Source organism: Mixophyes fleayi, chromosome 7 (assembly GCF_038048845.1).
Source record: "Mixophyes fleayi isolate aMixFle1 chromosome 7, aMixFle1.hap1, whole genome shotgun sequence".
Lineage (NCBI taxonomy): Eukaryota > Metazoa > Chordata > Amphibia > Anura > Limnodynastidae > Mixophyes > Mixophyes fleayi.
In genome coordinates this window covers 25,438,430-25,451,693 of record NC_134408.1, presented here as the reverse complement: position 1 = coordinate 25,451,693, position 13,264 = coordinate 25,438,430, and positions in this window count along the sequence as shown.

The window sequence follows — 13,264 nt, the reverse complement described above, 5'->3', positions numbered from 1 at the left end:
AGCGGGGCAATTGATGAACGCCAGACAGCTTGAAACAAATCTATCTGAAACTACAAAACGCTTTGGTTAAAGAGAGAACTCTTCGCCAGGGCATCTATGGCGGGAGGGACTGGGGCTACCTATATTTCTCAGATACTATAACCAAAAATATCTAGTGATGGATTGACCAATCGGATTGAACCTATCCAGTTTTATCCATTACCTGCTCTTCAGACTCTAGTTGCCTGGGGCACCTGTTACGGAGAGATTTTCTCCTGCTAGATTGATCCACTGGCACATTTTGGGTGATGCACTGCGGGTATGACAACTAGTACTATTCGAGATGGAAGACCAAGCAAATTGTTCAAGTCGTACAGCGGCTGTTGCAGGGCTAGACCGGCCCATTTTGCTGCATATTTTTCTTCAGAGGGAAAGTGATAAAAGTGGCTAAACCTGGCATCATGTGAGGAGTTAAATAGGATCAATTCACTTACAGCCCTGTGAGAGTAAGTGTAGGGTTAATCAAGAGTAGAACACTGGCAGTTAATTAGTGGCATACAGAGAGCTAACAGGAGAAGATAAGTGCAAGGTAAATTAAGTCAGATACCTGGTAAATCTCTGCCTGAAGTGGTAACTAGGAGACACTGAGGTATTCTAGGAAACCTTTAGGTGTGGAAGCTGAGCTGCCTCCAGGCCGTTCTCAGCTCCTTCCTGCAAGAACTAGCTGGGGTATAATAGCTATATTCTCAAGTTTCAGGTGTGATTTAATAATAATCAGTAATACAGAGCAGTATTCAGCATTCTCATACTGATATTTTTCTCCCTGTCACGGTCGGTGCCTATAATATCATTAACAGGGACAAAAAGTTCCACAAAAAAGTCTTTAAAGCTGAACCACCTTGTACATAATAGATTTTACTGACATGCCTGTTCAATAATGTACCCTTTCAGTGGTTTAGATAGAGCAGTTAAACCAGTTTTAGCTAACACCCTCCACCCCCATTTACAGATCAATGAAGGTCACTCTCTCCTATGCAATAGCTCAGCCCACATAGGTACCTGAACATAGCAGGACATATCTGTATCACTCTATTACACATTGACTGGGGTGGATGTACTCTGCAGTGGGTGCTATCTGGCTGCATATCAGCAGCCTAATGGAGGATAGTGTCTTATATATGAGGTTAGGCTATATCCGTGTTGGCTAGCCTGTGACACTCCAGGTGTTGTGAAACTACAAGTCCCACAATGCTTTGCCAATATATATATAGCAGCTTATTGCTGGAAGGGTATGCTGGGACTTGTAGTTTCACAACTCCTGGAGTGTCGCAGGTTAGCCAACACTGGGCTATATCGTACTTTACTCGCTCCCTACAGGAATGTTGTGAATCGTAGTTAGTAAGAATGAGCATTGTTGTATCTGTGCGTAATGCAGTACATGGGTAATGATGCAGTCTATATATAGAGAGACTGTGCGGTTGTACTAACGGTGGTGTATTGTAGTGTCCGTAATGGAGTATGATAGGAACTGCCGTAGTACTGTGTTGTTAGATTATATATATTCTGTGTTTGAAGCATACGGAAAATTGTGGTGGTGATATAGATTATATGGATATGTGATTACGATTGCGTTTTTGATGAGAAACAAGATTAAGGACAACAGGCTTTTTACTTAACACAATTTATATCAATCAGTGATTTCTCAAATTACTTGCTGTTGTAATATTAAGACAATGCTTATTAGCACAATCTTTAACAGTGCCCCACCCCCTAACCAGAACCACATAGTAAAGGGCACCATCAAGTGGTGACTTGAGATTGGTCATCCTGCTCACACCTCCCCTCTGCCGTCATTTAAAGTTGGCGAACCAAATTGATTTGCCTTATTTTTTTTTATATTACAGAACCGGCAGGGCTCGGGAAAAACGTCTGTATGCAACAGCCCCCAGGACTCCAGCTAGAGTTAGGGGCAAACATAGAAAACAATCCCCCAGCACACTGCTGTGAGCCAGTAAAAGAGCTGATATTTCTACTTGTATATAAAATGCAGAAATCTCAGTTATACACATTTGCAAATGTGTGATAAGCCATCCGCCACGTCAAGGCGCTTCTACTAATAGGGTGTCCCTAACTCTATACAATGAGAGTCCCTATAGACTGGGTCATACATTCATGTGCTTTTAAATTGAGAGCTAACTTACCGAGAGATAGCCTAGGAACGTCCAAATGACAATAGAGAACCAGCACTGCTCATCAGCTACTGATACCAGAACATGCCTCTGATTTCTTGTCTGGGTCCCAGAATGTTGGGACCTGTTTGGAAAATGTATGGGTGCATGGAACGTGGAAAGCCGAGCAACAGTGAGCACAGTATATAATACATACATTATAATATAACATATTTATTACACACAGTTTATATAAGCTCACACACAAAATCTGTGGTTCTTGTATGGCAAGCGGTGGAGGGCTTTCAACTATTTGTCTGGGGCCAAGAACTTTTCTACCAATGCATCAGCAACAGAAAGATAGATATGACGAAAACCATGCGGATGAAAATATATGAACATGTGTCATATAATAGAGCTATAATCCAATATAACATCTGCCAGCCTCACCTAGGTAGTATTCAGCATCCTTGTGACTGCCACACAATATGGAGATCATTCCCTCCTCAGCCAAGTCATGCCACCCTTCCCCCCCCCAGCCACATCATGATACCCCCATCCCATTGTCTGTACTTACCTATGCAGGTGCTGCTGATGTCCCTCAAGGGTGGAAGCTTACTGCATAGTGAGCAGAAAGCTGTTAGTCTCGCAAAATAAGGATCAAAGGAAAGTAAAAAGAAAAAAAAGAATTAAAAAAATAAACGGAAAGGTAATAAAAATTACAATGCACTTCAGTCGGCCCCAGCGCAGTCCCGTGCCCCTATACTTTGTACCCCCTTCTCAGTGCCCCTGTCTTTGGTAAAAAAACATACTGGTATGTCAATTTACTCTAGTGTGTGTGTGTGTGTATCTGTCTGTGTGTTAGGAAATATAGACTGTAAGCTCCAATGCTGCAGGGATTTATGTGAATGATTAAATATTCTCTGTACAGCGCTACATAATATAATGGAGCTATATAAATTAAAATATATTTATTTAAAACCAAGTTCAATGACCATGTTTTGTATATTTTACTTATGTGTACTTACCTACACTGCATTATCATGCAAAATGTGTGTAGCTAGCCCTGCTGGCAATTATGCTGTAATAAATGATTATTTTATCTGCTCTCACCCTATCACGCTAAAAATAAACAGAATCTTATGTTGAAAGTGTAATCCATACGTGTGAGTAGAACAGGAGATGAGCTCTTGAGTCCCACAGCCTCATCTAAGGGGGTGGGGCTTAAGGCTGTCTCAGCCAATCACAACAATTAGGCACCACAAACCCTGCCCCTCTACCAGGGTCTCAGTTAAACAGACCCTCTGGGCAGCTGGGTATCAGTCTGTGAGGGGTAGCTTTTGGGACAGGGGCACTGTGTATGAGAGGACAGGTGAGAGCTACAGCCTCAGACGTGAGAGGACTCAGCAGTGACCGACTAAGGAAAATAACATCCATTGGGCAATAACCAAGGAAACTGGACTCTACTCTAGGAACATAATCTGCCTAAATCTATTTTAATAGGAAGTATATATTTTTTTAGATCAAGGGTCATACTTCATATGACAATTTTATACTATTTTGTTCTTCTATAAGGTCATTGCATCAAGAGAGGATTATTTTTGTTGTGGAGTCTTAATAGAAAAGAACTCCACAGACATTTTTTGTTGACATTTTCATATTCTACCTTTGAAATAAAATCTGAACTGCGTTATTTTCTATTTTTATTGCATTTTCTTGCTGCTAAAGGGAAGAGTGTTAAGCGGAAAGCCTCCAGCCTCCCCATAAAGCGTCTGCAGGGACATACAAATAGGACAAAATGGATGAAGTTTGGCTTCTGTCTGTTATCCTCAGCTTGTTTGCCCTTATCCTTATTGCCTTGTCCTTAAAACAAAAAGAAAAGGCGGCACCTGAGAGCATCAGCAAGGCGTCTGTGTCCACTGCGTCTTCTTATTCTAGCTATGGTGGGAAGAAGCTGGAGGTCGATGAAGACGAGGTGGAGAAGATGATGGAGAGGCTGAATAAACTGTTGTATGAAGCTGAACCTAAGAGGAAAGAAGCCCCACAAGAGAGGAAGAAGCTTGTTATTGAGGAGAAGGCAGAAGAGGTTCCCCGGCACAGAACAGACTCGCACAACACTGATGAAACCCAAGAGTCCGTGGGCAGGGTGCCAGGGCATACCCAGCCTGCCTACCAGCCCAGTCATCACATAATGCAGGTATGGGAGCAGCAGACAGCCCCGTCAGCAATGGCACTGAATTAGCAGCTAATGAATTATATCTGGATATATATAGCCCTTGAGATACAAGATGAGAGTCCAAATGTGGAAGTTTGATTTTCAGTTGCCCAGAACCTCAGTTACTTATCTTTGCTTAATTAGGATTTGACCTTGATAAGACCTTTTTCTCATTTTATTTATTATTGCTCTGGTGAACTTGTCTATCTTCCATATGCTGTTAAATATAGTGAATAGACTTCCCATTAAGGTTTTTGCACAATCTATAAAGACAAAACATAACAGAATTAGGCTGAACTATTTGGGAAATATTGTTATTTCTCCCTACCATGTATATTTTTTTGTGCTTTTGCAATATTCTAATACGTGCTTGCAAAACCTCACATACTCGGGTAGCTTGGTCATTTTACAGTGTATATTTAGCAGTGAAATATTGTATATAAGTTGATTTAATAGATATGTCAGGTAAAAAATTCAGTTATTTCTCAACATCTAAACAGCTCACTATTAACATCTCTATATTTTATAATATCTTTTAATTTTTATTGCGTAGCTAAGAAGGAAATCTGTTAGATGCATTGATTGCCTTTGTCTAAACTGTTTGACATTCATAGTGGGTTCCTCCAATCAGCAGCCCGGTTTCATTATCATTGCGTCAGGTCTCTTCTGCTGCAGGGACTCCCGAGAAGCAACAAAAGTGATCAGTAGAGGTGTAGACGATGGGGGCGATCCAATTATGAGCTCGATGTCCGTTGCTTTGCACATAATTTTTCTGGTATTTAAAATATTCTTTGGGGCATATTCAATTGACGCGGGTTTCCACGGCGTTAAAACCACTACCGTTATTATGGTAGTAGTTAGCTGGATTTCAGCTCGCGGCTCAGGAAGCTGCGAGCTGAAATCCAGCGAGAAAATTACCATAATAAAGTTTTTTCCGCGCACTATTACCGTAATAATGGTAAAAGTCCGTGGAGCGCGAGATTTTCTGCGTTTACGCTGACAATTGATTATGCCCCTTAAGAGGGGAATTTAAATAGCCGCGATGTGTCTCACTGATGTTCTGGAGACACTTTGCAGCGGAAATTTTTACCATAATTGCTGGCAATGTGCTTGGTGCGACGTCCGTGCACCACATTGAATTCCCCCCTTTAATTAGCTAATTTTTGCTCTCACCTCGTAGAATTGCAAGCAATAATGAGTGAACTTAAGAACATTGTGTGGTCAGTACCGTTAATGCCTACAATTTTGTGACAACAGAACCTTCTAGGCAGTAAGAAATTATTTTACTTCTAAATGAATCGACCCCTATATGTCGGTGCAATGCCGACATACAGCAAATTGTGGGGTCTCCAGGGGAGGGATCCCGCCAAACTATTCTTATAGGGAAGGTTACATTCAATATTAAAGTGGAATTTTTAATATTTTAATTTGTACCTATATTATTAAGGGATATGGCTGTCTTTACCTGTCTGGTTTGAAACGTTGGGTACTGCACAGACAATTGCTTTGTAAATTGGGCGGGTGCACCAATCAGATTCCAGTTTTCACTCAGAAAAATAAGAAGAAGGCAATCATTGGTTTGTTATAAGGCACTTTTATGCATCATTTGACAATGGTGCACATTACCACACCAAATAGATTGTGTGTTTTAAAGGGCACAGGGCATGGATGCATTTAGCAAAATGCAGTGCTTGAGACCGGCATCATTATATAAACAGAGTGGGCCCTATAAAGATATCAAAGGGCCACTGCTACATAACGCAGCATGTAGTACATCTTTCATCACTTATATACTTTTCCTCTATTTACAAGTTTTTGGGAGTCTATTTGTGAATAGACCCTTTTTCTCCAACGAAAAGACAACTTAAAATAATATATAATTATATATATATATATATATATATATATATATATATATATATATATATATACTCAGTGCACCTGGAAAGTATTCACAGCGCTTCACTTTTTCCACATTTTGCTATATTACTGCCTTATTCCAAAATGGAATAAATTCCCCTTTTCCCTCAAAATTCTACACACAATACCCCATAATGACAACGTCAAAAAAGTTATTTTGAGATTTTTGCAAATTTATTAAAAATAAAAAACTAAGAAATCACATGTACATAAGTATTCACAGCCTTTGCCATGAAGCTCAAAATTGAGCTCAGGTACATCCTGTTTCCACTGATCATCCTCAAGATGTTCCTACAGCTTAATTGGAGTCTGTTATCACTGCAAATCCATATTTAAAGTATATGCATTTGAATACTATGTCATTACAGTCCCTGTTGGTGTAATGGTCAAGCATCTGAATACTTTTGTCCATATAGTGTACCTTTACCCATTATGAAAATGTTTTATGATTTATTTTTTTGTTAATGATATTAATCTGTTATTCTGGGGATAATTGAACAGGTACCGCGGCAGTACAATGGCATGGGGAAGCCATCGCCAAAGCCAGCGAGTCTTGTAATTAGTTATTCCACATAACAGCAGACAAAAATGAAAAGTATGACGGAATGTTCTGTAGCAGATAACCAATAACTTTACAATGGCGGAAGAGTAGAGTAGAGTTTGGGTGGATCAAAGAGGTCCAGCAAATGTAGTTGTAAGTGAGTTATTATAGGCTAAGACGCAGGAGAGGTGGCCAAACTTAAATAATGATAAGGGCAGGGAGGGCGGTTCTGTCTTAGTTTAAAATGTGCCAGATGAGTTTTTGGGTATTTTTCTGTACTTGGTAGGTCTAGTGCAATAGTAAGTAGGAGGAAGAGGTCGGACGTTGTACTCCAGATATTGTTTAGAACTCTCAACTCTCGGCAATATTTTGGGACACCTCCACCAGTGTGCCCTCCTGCCTGTAGGATCACCGGCATAGAATAGATGAACTAGAATGACTGAATCTGGACCATGTTCCATCTATAAAAGATTTTGTAGGAGGTTAAAGAGACGCGTTCTCTAATAGATAATGAGTCTAGGATCTCTCCTGTGTCCTTCAACCATTTGAATTTGTGAAGGTCCTTGATATGATGGCTGTGCATGATCAGCAAATAGTAGATGGTAGAAATTAGGCCTTTGAAGGTAGATCTACGAAGGCCTACAGCTTCTTAAGGGGAGATTTGTCTTGGGGTGCCAGAAGATGTCTTATTTGCAGTTATTGGTAGAAACAAAAATTGGTAAGGGAAAACTGTGTCTGAACTTCAGTAAACGTGGAGATGAAACGTAGGTGGGCCATGCTAAACATTTGGGCGTCATTTGTGCACATTGGTTGTTTGTAGTCACGAATGCAACAGTTTCTATTTTGGGATATGGCCTAGAGAAACTTGCAAGTTGACAGCATTTTGGAGATATTTGCCTTGACATCAAGGCATATTCTAAGTGAGAGAAGAATGAGTACCAAAGCACACATCGAGAGATGTGTGCCAAAACATAGTACGTCAGAAAGGCCAAGCCCATAGCCTTTCCGGTGTTTATGTATCACATGAATTTAAACTCTAGTGGGTATATTTACTAAACGGCAAGTTTGAAAAAGTGGAGATGTTGCCTATAGCAACCAATCAGATTCTAGTTATCATTAAGTACATTCTACAAAATGACAGCTAGAATCTGATTGGTTGCTATAGGCTACATCTCCACTTTTTCAAACTCGTAGTTTAGTAAATATACCCCTTTGTCTCCTACCTGATCAGTTAAGTCTTGTGTCTAGTTGCTGTACATTTCTGAGGACATTTGATAGGACCCACACTGGGAGAGTCCGAAAGAGATATAGGGGTAAATGTATGAATCTCCGATTTCTGCAAGTTGACGGAAATTAGTGACTTTGCAGTGAAAATTTTAAACTTGCCTTTAAAAGCCATCGCCACTTGAAATTTTCACTGCAAAGTCGCCGATTTCCGTCGATTTGCAGAAATCAGAGGATCGTACTTTTACCCTATAATAATTTTGGTAGGATGCTCATTTTGATTGCAACAACATAAATGTAAATAGTTATCCCTGATAGATTGGTCAGGTTGCATAGTTTGAGTTGACTGAGCCTATTTGATTGTAGTATCTGGTCAATATTTTGATATCTAAGACTTGCAGTGGACTTTATAATTATTTTGAGTGTATTTAAAGTGTTTATGACTTCAGAATTATCCATGTTTTTTTCACAGTTTGAGAGTTCACCCATAGAGTTAAAGCTCATTAGGTAAGTTGAGGATTGAGATGTGGCGTTTTGTGATATAAAGCTCCGTAATGCTCCTAAGGTCCGAGATGTTAGGGTATCTAAGTATTCTTGTGACCAGTGGCTCTATGACTAGAGCAAATAGTAAAGGGTACAGAAGGCACCCTGCCTGGTGCTGTTATGAATTTTAAAGAGAGGTGAAGTAAGCCCATTGGTTAATACAGAGGCGGAAGAATTATGATAGCCTAAAGGAAAACGCCTGTGATGTCCGTGTTGAATAGAGTTAATTTATGAAGGGCCAAGCTTCTCTATCGAATGCCCATAATGGTCGGAAGCCGTTACCTGCTGGCAACAAAGATTAGGTCAATGACCCACATGGTGTTGTTTGAAGCTTGGCGTTCAAGTATAAACCCAACTTGGAAGGTAGTTATAAATGATCGTGTTTGAACTGAATCTCTGTTGGCAAGGACAGTGAACAGTTTTATGTCCACAGTGAGTAGAGATATATGTCTATAGTTACCACGGGCATTGGGGTCTATAGTTACCACAGGCATTGGGGTCTATAGTTACCACGGGCATTGGGGTCTATAGTTACCACGGGCATTGGGGTCTATAGTTACTACAGGCATTGGGGTCTATAGTTACCACGGGCATTGGGGTCTATAGTTACCACGGGCATTGGGGTCTATAGTTACCACGGGCATTGGGGTCTATAGTTACCATGGGCACTGGGGTCTATAGTTACCACAGGCATTGGGGTCTATAGTTGCCATGGGCATTGGGATTTATAGTTACCATGGGCATTGGGGTCTATCCCATAGATTGTAAGCTTGCGAGCAGGGCCTTTTTACCACTTTGTCTGTTTTACCCAGTTTGTTTATTAGTTTACTATGTTTGTCCCCAATTGTATAGTGCTACGGAATATTTTGGCGCTATATAAATAAATGATGATGATGATAGTTACCATGGGTATTGGGATTTATAGTTACCATGGACATTGGGGTCTATAGTTACCATGGGCATTGAGATCCATAGTTACCACGGGCATTGGAATCTATAGTTACTATGGACATTGGGGTCTATAGTTACCACGGGCATTGGAATCTATAGTTACTATGGACATTGGGGTCTATAGTTACCACGGGCATTGAGGTCTATAGTTACCACGGGCATTGAGGTCTATAGTTACCATGCGGCATTGGGGTGGCAGCCTTGTTTAGGGATCATAGCTGTCTTCGCCCTGATGGTAGTCTTCTCAGATTTGGAGCCCTGCTTGATGGAATTAAACAATGTTGTCAGCATGGGGATGAGAACCTCACATATTTCTTGTGGTATAAGACTGTATATCCGTCATAGTTTGGCACCACTGTACTCTACAGTTCATTTATAGCTTTGGCAACCTCTCCTTATTGAGATATCTGACTTGTGAATTTGAGAACTGTGACCGGTGCCAGAAGTGAAAGAGATCCTGTATTTTGGATTTGAACAGAGTGCAGTTAGTGATTCCCGGAGTCAGATTGTACAGTGATGAATAATCTAAACAAATATTCTGCAACAAAATCAATTTTCTGTTCTACACGAGATTTTTTTATACAGAAAAACAATGTCTGTGTGCCACAAAATTATTTTTATATTAAATTGATTTCATACATAAGAAAATTACAAATGTGAAACACAAATTGAGGTTACCAGACATACACGGGGTGCATGGTGCATGCAATTATTTCATATGCCTTCCATGGCATAATAGCCATGTAAATACTACTCAGCGTGCTATTTTCTTGTGTCATGTTTTATGTGTCTGGCGCTGCAGAGTAATGTGGTGCCCTACAAATAAATGTTTAATAATAATGGTGCACAGCAAATAGTTGACACATATACTGCATGTTTGTATAGTAATAACATACACGTGAATACGTTGCAATGCAGCATGTGTATTTTATAAGTCATGCTGTAAATAGCAGACATGGCTATACTAATTGTATAAGATTCTGCAGATCCCTTTTGGAGTTATGGGATTACTGATGTAATTTTACAGAGACTGAAGGAGTAGTTGACTGACAGATTGCAGTAACCACTAGAGAACTAGAAGATTTAGAACTGAGGGATGGAATAAACCTGAGGGAGATTAAAAGCTGAGGGTTGTGTTCATAACTATTTGGCTCAGTAAGGGTTAACAAAGCAGGGAAGGTGTGGTAATGCCTTGTAATTGCCATGGGGGGCAGGAGCAAGGGAGCAGGTCATAAAAAAGTAAGGAGGAATCATCCAGCTCTTTTGGTTCCAGGAAAGCATCCCCCCTCTGATTCCTGACTCCTGGATCCGGTGTTCGCTAGCTGGTTGCAGTTACAACCTCCCTGCTGATATGCCCCGTGGTAAGAGTGAAACATTCCGAGTCTTTGGATGGGCCACTGGGTGCATGGATGCGGTTCTCTCAGTACGGGCACTGGTACAGGCCCGGAGATATAATGGGCCACTTGGTGCGAGAGCTCATAGTAGAGTAAGGGAGTGCTGGTACAGGGCCGGAGGTATATTTGGCCATTTACGGCTCATGCCATTGGTATAGTATGGGTACTGTTACAGGCCCGGAGGTATGTTGGGCCACCTGGTGCGCAGGCCATGGTATGGTACGGGTACTGGTACAGGCCCGGAGGTATGTTGGGCTACCTGGTGCACAGGCAGTGGTATGATACGGCTACTGGTTCAGGCCTGGAGGTATGGTGGGCCACTTGGTGCATGGGCCTTGGTATTGTACAGGTGTGCTGGTTCAGCCGCAGAGGTATAACAGGCCACTTTGTACACGGGCCGCGGTATGGTACGGGTGCTGGTTCAGCCCCGGAGGTATGATGGGCCACTTGGTGTGCGGGCTCAATGTTGGACTTGGGTCCCACGACTGGTACAGCCTTTAGTGTGATATTAGAACTCTGTACAGGTTGGTGAAGTGCACATTGATGGTAGTGAGACGTATAGAACCCGTTGCCTTTGAAGAGTCGGCTTAGGTTTGGTGCAAGTACACCCCTTTGGGTTGGCTTGTAGTGTATTACAATTAGCCCAGAGGGATTCGGGTTCCGGAATGCCTGGGTATTGTCCCAGTTTAAGGATAAAATACAAAAGTTGCGCTTAGCTAATAGACAAGGCCGAGTACAGTGTTCTCCCACCACCATATCCGGTTATTTCAATAAAGAAAAGTTAATTGCCAGCAAGTCGGTTTTGTGTCTCTTATTACACAGATACGTGTTAAGGCTAAGACTAAAGGTTTATGGTTATGTTATCAACCATTAAGCATTTTAAAAGAAAATCTATTTTGTGGAATATTCTAGCTATTTTGTTAACTAAATGCATTATGTAGAATTCCCTAAACATTGATGAACAAAAATTATTATGTAGTGAAGTATGACAGAAACTAGTTAGTAATATTGACTTTCTTTGCCACTGATCTGGAACTGTTAAACATATTTTATTTAGAAGAAGTTCATTATTTGTTTTTTAGATGCAACAGATTGTTTCATTTTACAGAAGAGATTTTGTTTGGCAAAATAATGCTTTATAATTTTGGTGGTTTCACATTTATTTCACAACTGATTTTTTGAATACAAATTGTACTTTGTTTTATGATTTTGTTATGACATTAAGTTCACAAAACTGACTTTGTGACTATTTTGTGACAATAATGTATATTTGTTACAGGATGAATTTCTGGCCCAAGGCTAAATTTTGTGCACTTTATAACAAAATTGTAAGTGTAAAAAATGAATTGTGTTATCTGCCACAGTGTGCTTTGTTCATATAAATGATTTTGTAAACAAAATATGTTGTTGACAATTAGCTTCGGTGCTTCTGGAATTATAGATGGGTAATGAAAACCTTTGCCTTTGCAATTGTTTGGATGTGTGTCACTAGCGATATAAAGCAGTCACTTTGAAGTCAAGAATACTGACTTGTAGCAGAGTCCATATTCTGCCCTCTTGGTTAAAAGAATGATTTAATGTTATGGCAGGATAAACTTGATGTAATGTAATTTTTTTATTAATCTCTATTCGTAGTATGGAATTTCACATTATAGATATTGGAAAGGTTAAACCAAAGTCTTGTCTATTTTTCTCTGTTCCAAGATTTCATTTTGTGTCTTGGAAAAAATGTACAAAGCCACATACAGGGAACATAAGTGTACAAAATATGGGCAGCACAGTGGCTTAGTGGTTAGCTCTTCTGCCTCCCAGCACTGAGGTCATGAGTTTAATTCCCAACCATGGCCTTATCTGTGAGGCGTTTGTATGTTCTCCCTGTGTTTGTGTGGGTTTCCTCCAGGTGCTCCGGTTTCCTCCCACACTCCAAAAAAACATACTGGTAGGTTAATTGGCTGCTAACAAATTGACCCTAGTCTGTGTTTGTTTGTTTGTCCGTGTCTGTCTGTCTGTGTGTTAGGGAATTTAGACTGTAAGCCCCAATATGGCAGGGGCTGATGTAAATGAGTTCTCTGTACAGCACTGCGGAAATAGTGGCGCTATATAAATAAATGGTGATGGTGATGATGATGAGTACATTGATGATACTAGTGACCAAATGAGATAAGTGTGTTAGAGTGACCAAAGGTCTCTTATAAATATATTGACCGGTAAATACCAGCATTCTTCTTAGATCCTGCCACAGTGATTTATGTTAAAAAAACACGCATTATTTTTACAGTGAATTGCTGCTTTAAATGACAAATCTATTCTTTTTTTTTTTTTTTAGTTT